This window comes from Tamandua tetradactyla, chromosome 25, assembly GCF_023851605.1.
Source record: "Tamandua tetradactyla isolate mTamTet1 chromosome 25, mTamTet1.pri, whole genome shotgun sequence".
Taxonomy (NCBI): Eukaryota; Metazoa; Chordata; class Mammalia; order Pilosa; family Myrmecophagidae; genus Tamandua; species Tamandua tetradactyla.
Genome location: NC_135351.1, coordinates 10,602,648 through 10,613,697, shown reverse-complemented (window position 1 = coordinate 10,613,697; position 11,050 = coordinate 10,602,648).

Here is an 11,050-nt window from a genome sequence, read left to right as displayed (position 1 = left end):
TAAGGAAATTATGCTCTCATTTAAAAAATGTCCTGGGCCTTTCAGTTAAAGAGAGTTGGTCTTACTGGATGCAAATTTATTTCTAAACACCTACTCCCCACTAATTCTTAAATAACCTAAGAAATATATAATTACGGAAAGCATCCATTTACACAGAAAGTGAAGGAAACCGATCGTCAAAATGCAGAAATAAACATCACACGCACACACCAAAGCATGGCGTGGACTCCTGGAAAGCAAATGGGAAAGTTCTCGCCCCTGTGGATACTTTTGGGTTTGGTGATTCAAATCACCCAAAATTTCATAGCTAGAAGGGGTAGAGCTGGGATTCAAACTTAGGTAGGGTGACTACAGAAGTTGTATCATTAACCACTAAAATATATGGCCATGTACTCTATGCTTAGCCTGAATATACCAGTTTTGTTTATCTTGTCCTCTCCAAAGGGAGTTTGGGCTATTTCCAGTGGTTTGCTATTATAAACAATGCTTCAGTGAACTTATGAAGCTGTCTCTGAAAGAAAAGATTTTGCACCTATTGCTAGATCAACAAGTATACTTATTTAAATTTAAAACACCTTCTTTAAAGGCAGACTTCTTTAAAATCATACAAGTGATGTGAAGACATGCTTATTGCAAAAAATTCAAATGACAAATGATAGATATAGATGTGTGTGTGTGTGTGTGCACATTTGTGTATTTAAATGAAAATCACTCTACCTGTGGCCTGTTCCAGCCCCATTCCTCCTTTTGTAACAACTACTATTGCAGTTTACTGGGTATAGCAGGTAAAATTTTGAAGAAAAAAAAAAGAGGAGGGGATTCCAAGCAGATAGTATAGCATGAGAAAAAGGGGAAGGTTGAAAATGAAGACAACATCTGGCAGAGGCAATAAGGAAGCCAGCAGGTCTGGAGCAGAGTTACACAATGTAAGAGACCAGTTCAGATCAGTAGAAGGGGCCATGCAAGGCAGGCATAGGGTTTGGTGATGTGATGCCATAGAAAATAGAGAGCTACTTTTTATTTCTGATATAACTCACTTGGCTGTATCACACACCTGAATACACCTGCAGAAAATCCAGCTATGTCACATCAGCCAGTCATACTTTAAGTTCATAACTGCCAACTTTAAGAGGCCCCTCCAGGCTACCAAGCAACAATACCAAACTGCCTGGTCCACTCACTCTCCCATTCTTCCTAGACCTTGACTTCATACCTTCTTTTCCTTCCCCAAACCTCCAATACCTCTTTCTGCAACTCCAGTGTCATGTGAGGATATTGCTTTCAACCAGAAAGGGACCAGAGCAAGCTCTCACCAGCAGCCACGTCTGCCCACTTCTCTGGATCTGTGCTTATCTGTTGTGCTTGCTGGCCTGTCATTCTAGACAATTAATGGTTTGTGCTCCTGGAGAAGGCCAAACCCCTCCTCAGCAGGTGGCAGTTCCTTATCCTCACTCAGAGATATCAGCCCAGCAATTTTCCTTCTCAGGGACATCATTCCAGCAATTCTTCTCTCTCCTGCAACACCAGTGTTTCCCTGTTTTCTGTATCATCCTTATCAGCTTAGAGTATGCTGATTTTTTCTTTCATGTTAAAGAAAAGAAAAGAAACCCTTGGTCCCACTCTCCCCTCTATTTTCTATATCATTCCTTTCCTCTTCTTTATAAGGAAAAATATTGCTTATGCTCATTGTCACCAATTCCTCTTTTACAATCCCCTCTAGAAGCTTCATCAATGATATTTTTTGCTGCTCTCTCTCCACCAAAAGCACTATTACCAAGGCCACCAGTGACCTATGCATTGTTAAATCCAGAGGTAAATGCTTAGCCTTCACCCTACTTCACATATCTGTAGGATGTGACCAAACAGGATACATTTGAGAGTGAACGGGTGCTAGTAATGAGTAAACCAAGCTGCGGTTTGGAGCTATGTAACTCAGAAAAACATGTTTTTGAACTTAATCCATTTCAGTGGGTATAAACCCTAGTAAATAGGACCTTTTGATGAAGTTCCTACAGATAAGGTGTGGCCCAGGATGGGTCTTAATCCTATTACTGCTATTACTGAATGTCTTATAGGGAAGGTCACACGGAGAGGAAAACAGCCATAGAAGTGTAACTTAGAAGTTAGGATCTAAGTGATAATCTAATCTCATTGTGATTACTGAATCATTACATCGATACTCCTTTTTACTCTCTGGTATGTTAGAGTAGACAGAGGGAAATACCTGAAATCTTTGAACTGTAATCCAGCTGCTTTGATCTCTGATAATGATTTATCTCATGCCCTTGTGATTATAAAAACCTTGTGACTAATCCTCACTTGTACCCATTTTATATGGGATTTTGACTTTATAGTCTTATGATCGCTAAAGACAACCCCTAATGTTTATTAATAAAGGGCCTTGGATCAGCTCAAAATTAATGCACTCCAATTCCAAAGGTATCTGAATAACACAACTGGATCTAACCAAAATGGGCCCATGTGACATGTACAGTAGCTTAGTCTTTACCTGTAAGTGACTTATAACTCTGTAATACTAAAAGTCATGCCCATCATCATATTAAGGCAGTCACTTTCTTACATATGGTCTATGACTAAGCATGTAATCATTCTGCACATGCTCAATAATTAATTAGATCACCTCTGATTAAATCCTCTAGAGCCGTTGTGCTCATTATCCTAAACCTGCCCCTCCCTTTTTTTTTTGCATGAGCAGGCACCAGGAATCAAACCCAGGTCTCTAGCATGGCAGGTGAAAACTCTGCCACTGAGCCATGGTCACACCACCCCCTGTCCATAAAACTATCAGAATTTTTGTAGTTTGGGAAGACAATAGGCCATCTGATCTTCTGCTTCATGCCTGGCAATAATCTCCTTCTCTCTCTGAAATCCGAGTGTCTCAGGAATTGGTCATTTGAGTACAACAGGCAGAGAGGTCATCACTTTTGATCAGTATCAGAGGGAGCAACCAGAAGCTGAAGGTCAATGGAACTGGGAAGAGAAGGGAGAGACCACCATATGCATTGCCGTATGACAAAGGAGCCCAGGACCAATAATCCTTGGCAGCCAGCCCCAGAATTCCCCCATCTTCTGGGAGAAAGCACACTTTGATGACACCTTGACTTTGACTTCTCCTAGCCTCAAAACTGTGAGTCTCTAATTCCCATGGTTGAAGTCAACCCATTGCATGTTATTTGCACTAGGTTCAAGGAAACTAAAACACAAGCCAATAGACATTCCAATTATCCAAGGCAAACTAAGACAGAGCCTACCAATCAGCAGGTTTGAAACAGCTGTTCACTCCCTCCTCTTTGAAACTTTTCTTCCCTTGGCCTCCAGGACAGCACAGTTATCAGATTTTCCTGGCTTTTCCTTGTCAATCCTTCTTCCTGTCCCTCCACATCTCCTGGATTTTTTTGTTTTCTAGAACAGATATTTATTTGCACACTGATATTCATAGCAACCGTATTCACGATTGCCAAAAGGTGGAAACAAACCAAGTGTCCATCAACTGCTAAATGGATAAACAAAACGTGGTAAATGCATACATGGAATATTATTCAGCCATGAAAAGGGATGAAGTTCTGATACATGAGACAACAGGGATGAACCTTGAAGACATGATGTTGAATGAAATAAGCCAGACACAAACAGACAAATGTTGTATGATCTCACTGATAGGAATTAGAATAAGCAAACTCATAGTCAGAATCTAGAATATAGGTTCCCAGGGCATGGGAGTGGAAAGGGAAAGGGATGTTCATGCTTAAATTGTACAGAGTTTCTATTTGGGATAATGAAGAGTTTTGATAATGGATGGTGGTGATGGAAGCACAACATTGTGAACATAATTCAAAGCATTGAATTATATACTGAAAATGGTTAAAAGGGGAAATTTTAGATTCCATATGTTACCATAATGAAAATTTTAAAAAATCCATGGGACTGTACAACACTAACAGTGAACCTAAGATAAACCAGAGACTATAGTTAATAATACAATTATAAAAATGTAATTTCATCAATTTTTTAAAATGTACCAAACTAATGAAAGGTATTAATAATAAGGTGGCAAAGGGAACCCTTTATTTTATATACTATTTTTTTATTAAACCTCCTACTTCTCTTATTAAAAAATAAATAAAAGGCATGACAGTACCCTCGGTTAGAATTCCCTCACCTCAGGATGTTGATAAAACCATTGACGTTTGTCAGAAAGATTTCATTGACCTCCAACTTGAGCTTCTCCTCTGCTTTAGAACGATGTGTCTTGGCATCAGTGAAGGTCACCACATCATCCTCGTTGCTTACGGCAATGGTCTATCCATCAGATAATAGTATTCTCTCCTGGGAAGCAGATATAATCATCATGATAACCTGTCTGTCCATAATCCTTCAGAAGGTTATTTTGCTTTCCTAGAACAAGAATTGTCCTTCAGAGGTTCATTCCTTAATGTCCTTGTCAGGGGAAGGGGATTTCCTCATTTGGTCCTCACTAAGGTATACTTTACTATACCCATTTTACAGATGAACAAATGGAAGATAAGAGAGACTAGCCAGAGTGTCAAAGCATTAAGTGATAGAGCCAAGATCTAAACCCAGGATTGATTCCAAAGCCCCTTCTTCTCTCTTACACCAGCTTTTCTCAAACCTGTCATTCACATGCCACCTTCACAATTTTTATCCTATCCATGTTAACAGCTCTACTTTTCTTTACTCAATGTTTTTCTTGAAAATGACAATACAGATTTTTTAATTAAATAAATTTAGCCTCATCTTTAGTGATAAATTCTATGAACTAGTTATTTTCTACTAACAGACATTAAAATACGCACATAACCTTATTTTAATGTTTTTCCATGTACCACCTAAATCAGTCATGCACCACCAGTTGTATACTTCAGGAAAGTACTAAGTCTTACTAACAAACTCCAGTGAGCACATCAATTAAAATGTAATCAGCTTCATACATTCCAGGATGCCTATTTGTTCAAATTTTAATATCTACCACACATTTTAAAATACATCAGGGTGCATCCCAGAATTTTTGGTGTATCATGGTTACCTGGCAGATTTAGTTTCTTTCCTTAATGGTACATAAAATATTGGTGCATCCTATAACCAATGACATCTTAGAGTCAGTAAAGTAAAATAAATGGCCTCAAGGTCCATAGGACAGTGCCTGGTGAAGAATACTGGCTATTTCCCCCAAAACCTGTTTTCTCCTGAAGTCTTTCCCATCTCAGTTAATGACAACTCCAGTCTTCCCAGCTGCTCTGGTTAAAAACCTTGAAGTGTTTAGGGTGGGCCATGATGGCTCAGCAGATAACATTCTCACCTGCCATGCCAGAGGACCTGGGTTCCCGGTGCCTGCCCATGTAAAATTGAAAAAAAAAAACAACAACCTTAAAGTGGCCCCCAACTCCTCTTGGTCTCTCACAACCCTTGGCACATATCTGCTCAATCAGCAAATTCTTTTGACATTTACATCAAAATAGAATCCATAGTCTGACCAATCAAAAGAGGGGAGGTGGGGGGGTTCTGTGTCCAAAGGGCATAAAAGTCAATTTATGACACCAAGGTTTCAAAGAAAGAGAGAGTTTACTGTTAAGCAGGAAGCAGGAGATCAGATGGCCCCCAAAATCTGTCTCTCTGAGTCTGAGGAGTTCAGGGTTTTTACAGATTCAAACAAGGGGTGATGGAGTTGTTACCATTACAACAACAAATATAAACAGAGCTGAGGCTAGAATAGTCAACTTTAAAGTCATGGATATACACAGGGCTGAGACTAGATTAGAATTTTATCCTCACAATTGTGAGGATAAACATGGATGAGAGTAGTTTTGGTAATTTCAGATATTAACTTTTGGCTATTCTCCAATATGCTAAAAGGAAGGGGGAAAAAATCTTTAAAATAATTCAGTAATCATAATCATTTGTTAATTCTTAATTTCTCCATTGTTCTACTGCCTCCACCCAGCTGTGAGTGTCCATCATCTCTTGCTGTGATTATTATGTATCATGTGTTATGTTACATTTTATTAGATGAATGTTATATATTATCTATCATTATATCATGTAACTTCCTAACGAGTCTCTTGACTTCTGCCCTTATCCCCTTTCCTTAGTACAGCTCTGAGTGATGGCTACTGAAATGGAAGTCAGATGTTTCTTTGCTGAAAACCCTCCCATAACTTCCTTCTCGTTCAAGTTAAAATCAGAGTTCTCACTCTGAACTGCCGCCTTCTGTGCCCATTACCCCTGCCCTAATCTCCTAACTGTCCACCCCTTCCTCACTCCTTTCCAGCCACACGGACCTTCTGGCTCTTCCTGGAACATGCCAAGCACATGCCTGTTTCAAGTCCTTTGCAGTTGCTCTTCCCTTTGCTAGGATGCTTTTCCTCCAGATATCCGCCTGTGCTGCTCCCTCACTTCTCTTAGATCTTTACTCAGTTGTACTTCCCAGTCAACTCTTCTCTGACACTCTACCTGAAATTTCAGTCCCATCTGAACCCTGATGCCTTATATGCCCATTCTGCCTTATTTTCTCCTTAGCACTTACAACTGATTAACATAGCATCTATTTTACTTCCTTATTTATCTTCTTTACCTTTCTTCCCAACTGGAATGGAAGCGCCATCAGGACTTTTGTCTGTTTGCCCTAGAGCAGTGCCTGACACAAACTAGACATCACAAATATCTTGTTGAGTGAATTAACTTGCAATTAACAACCTGAAATAGAGATGTTGTAGCTACAGAAAGTAAATAAGAGCAGATATTTCTCCTTCCATGGGAAATAGTATCCAACCTTAATACAGAATTTCCCAAAGTGTTCTTCAGAGCACCAGTGGCATAAGACTCACCACAAATGAAAAAGCAGCCCATGATCAAATAAGTTTGGGAAACAATACATTCCATACTTTTAGAGATTCAAGGGCCAATTCACAAATTAAAAAATTATTTGGTAAAGAAACTTGTACCTTTTTAGTTTCTTTCCCCCTCCCCGCTTCATGTGGACAGTTTCTAAGTATTCTTTGAGACCCAGTGTACAAACATTTGACATTCCTTTTGGCTGTCCACCTTCTTTGAATACCTTCCCTGAGTTTATGAGTTTCCTACCTACCACCAATGAAAGTGGGAGTGTAGATGCCTCAGATTCAATGCAATTGGGTTCCATATGGAAGCTAATTTGGGGAAGAAGCTGGAGTCATGCAGGATCCATTCCTGCAAGGATTGTGGCAATAATGAAGAGCCTAGTGACCGTGTTCTATGTCCTGCCCCTGAGGTTGGACCTGCCAAGTTTGCACCCAGTGGCTCAATCCAGGAAGCACTTGTGGTATAATTTCGGCATTGTTTCTGGTTGTTCTGTCTCTTTTTAAAATCCAGTGTTCTTCAAACATACTCAAATGTGACCCCTTTACTTAAGAACCCACCTATTAACTTCCACCACACACCAACGTTCCTTTGGTGGTCCACTCCCCATTTGTGCTTTCAGGGCCATGTTCTAGCCCTCTCCAGGAGCATCAAGAGCAGAGATTCTGGCTGTCACTCTCGAGTCCAGGTGCTGCTCAACCTGCATGTCAGACCAGATATCTCTATTGTTTTCAATACCCAGGTGATGAGGACATGCAGCCAGGGTTGAGAACTATTGGGTTAGGTAAACCATTTTCCTGGCTTCTTGATTTGGAATAGTGTTCTGGGACTTAGGTAGCCATTACAAGCTTGTCCCTAATTATTGCAAGAAGAGTGTGCTCATTCCCTCAGGAACATGGCAGATCCATGGCCAAGGTCGTGAATGCCAATGGTGAAGTCAAGAGAAGAGTGGGATTGCTTAGTGAGCTGCCCTCACCCTTAGTGGGAAGGCGGCTGTCCAGTTCCCAAATCCTGGTGCTGATGGCAGCTTCTACATAAGGCTGTGGCCCTTGCACCCAGGGGGTCAGTAGGAGAAAAGTAGAAGAGCTACCAGAACAAAATCTAGGAAAGAAAGAGCTGGGGAGAATGGCAGGGGTTAAGAGGAAAAGAAAGAAACAGCATTTGACAAGAATTAAATGAACCACAGTGGAGTGCCAGAGTACGATTTCAGTTCTTTAAACTTGGGGCTCCCACCCCATTCAATAGAAGAACTCTTTGTCTTTTCCCCTACATGGATCCCACATGGATTTTGAAGACTTTATCTCCCAAACATTATCAAGTGAAAGAAAACACATTAATGTGCTTTCCTATGCTTATTAATCATTAAGGACAGTGATGCTCCAAGAAGCTTACGTGGGTAGTGGGTAAACAGCAAACTTCCATGCACCATTTAAAACACTAAAGCCAGCCCTGCTTCCCTGGATGACTCAAGGCTGGGAAGATTGCTTTGGTCTTTTTCTTTCTCCAACTTTCCCCCCTTTTTCAACAATCACATTTGAACTGATCATCATGAAAAATAGAGCCCCTCCTCTTCTTTAGAGGCACCTTCCAGATTGTTCTGACCATCAGTTAGAAAAACAAGATGTAAATACTTTCAGTACCTGCCTAAATGTAGCATTTTTAGCCCCAAGAATAACTCAGGATGCACCTGTGAAAGTGGTTCAAATGGTGGCATTTCAGTTTCTGTATTAACAGAATGTTCTACAATGTCCTCTTCCCATAGTGACAATGCTTTGGGGGTTCATTTCACCCTCTCGAAATGGATAGCAAAAGCAGCAGTTTTTCCAGCTGGGAGCAATTAGTTCCACTTCAGTTCTCATTGTGCTCACTGGGATGCAACCAGCTTTACAGTCTTGCTGTGAAGGGAAACTAAGAAATCCGGTGGTAGCTGGGAGGATGTGGAGCCAGGTGACTTGGGGAGCTATGGAAGCATATTTGTTCACTGACAAAAATGATCCGATATAGAGGTAGTGACTGGTAATGCCAGAGAGAAAGAAAGGGTAAGTGAAGAGCGAAATCCTTGAAAAGGTGAGGTCTGAGGATGTATTAGTTTCCTACGACTGCTATAACAAATTACCATAATCTTGGTGGATTAAAGCAACACACATTCACTCTCTTACAGTTCTAGAGGTCAGAGGCCAGAATCCGTTTCACTGGACGTAAGTCAGGGGGTTGGCAGAGCCCTGTCCCCCCAGAGGCTCTAGGGAAGAATCCCTTTCCTTATCTTTTTCTAGCTTCTAGAACTGTATTCTTTGTATTCTTTGACCCATGGTCCCCTCTTCATCCCCAAACCCGGCAGCATAGCATCTTCACATCCCTCTCTTCTCTGTCACATTGCCTATTCCTCTGTAGTCGAAGCTCCCTCTACCTTGTGAGGACACTGTGATGGCATTTAAGGCCATCCACATCCACATGCCAAGACACTGTGATGGCATTTAATCCAGGATAAGCCTCCATCTCAAGATTCTCAACTTAATTACCCCCACAAATTCTCTTTTGCCATAAAAGATGACATTCACAGGTTCCAGGCACTAGAGTCTATCTCTGGGGGTCCTTATTCAGCTCATTACAGATGGGCTCTTGGGTGCCCAGAAAGAATGGATGGCATCTGTTCGGAGGAGAGTTTCTCCCTTTTCACCAGAGGAAAGATGGTGAAGGGCCCATGCACGTGTGTGTAGATCGAGGTGGGAAGATGTAGGAGTTCTTGCTTTGGGTTTCTGGTTTTCTGAGAGCAGTGTGGGGCCATGTGCACAGCTGAGACAGAGGGCAACTGAAGGGGGCAGGGAGAGGGTTGGAGTGGGGGGTGTCAGTGAGGTATAGAAGCCATCTCAGAGAGTGGGGAATCAAAGTATCAGGGGAAATGTTGGCAGTTTCAGGGCAGGGTTGAGTACTGATCTAAGGTTAATCTTTGATTTTTCTCCAGCAGGGTTTGGCTACGCAGATAAAGGCAGAGAGAGAGCAGGGAGAGGGAACTCACCAGAGCCGAGGCTTTGCAAACAGCACTGGGCGAGGGGGGTGGGGGGACATCGGTGAGAGGGTGGCAAAGCAGTAAGTGCAAGGATGAGAATCCGTGGAAGCAAATTTGATCAAGAAAGCAAGGAAAGGCAGTAGCAGTCTGGTGGATTGGGTGGAGATTGTGCAGAGATGTTGGGAACGAAAGCTAGGAGGGCCTGATAAAGTGGAAGCACTGCAGGAGTGGGTTTCTTAAGCAAGTATAAGGAGTTGGGCAGAAAGGATGTCTTTAGTCCCAACTTTGGAGATGGTGCCATTCATGGTGATGGTAAATTCTAGGGTTTCCCTTTGGGTGGGGGTCACTGAGGGGCAGACACATCAGAAGCTGAAGAGACCAGGAATGAAGACAGGGAGAGGGGTGGCGGGGGATACTGTGAGCAGGGACTAAGGTCTTCAGTGATTGAGGGGAGAGACCTGGAAGAAGTGAGATGATGGAAGTGAGCAGGTGACAAGAACTGAGTGGAGAGCAGGTGCCATAATCCAGTGATATCATCTTAACAGGTTTGGCAAGAGGAAGGGGAGAAATGGTTTGGAAGGAGTGTTGGGGAACAGAGGTACCTGCCTTACTTCTTGGCTTCAAGGGAGTCACAATGTAAAAGAATAGTTAACACTTGAGAAGGACCCTAGAGCTGTGCGTCTATGAAACTAGGAAAAGAAGCTGTAAGATTGTATGCTACTGCTTTGTTGGAATGTCCTGATGGCACAGTGGGAGAATTTGGGAAGTATGAGGTGTTGGGAGCATAAGGATAATAATCCGACAATAATAGATGGTTGGAGAGGATCCCTGGACTGCTGTCAGTGAGTGAGTTCTACAAGGACACGAAGCATGAAAAAATGAATGGCCTTGAATGGCAGACTACAGAAGTTGAGTTTAACCCCCATGCAAAGGGTGAGGTCCAAATTTGAGTTTCAAGCCATGTGAATGAAGCATGGTTCAGGCTTCAGGTCAGGGTATGAGCGAACACCAAGCATAGTGGACAGAAATGAAGGTTGCAAGACAGATGGCAGAGGACCATAAATATGTGAAAATATGCTTGGTTGAAATTATGAGAGATAAGGGAAACAAAGGGGTGAGAGATGCCGCTGACGTCTGAAGCTGAAGTGGCTGGAGAATAGATTTGGGAAG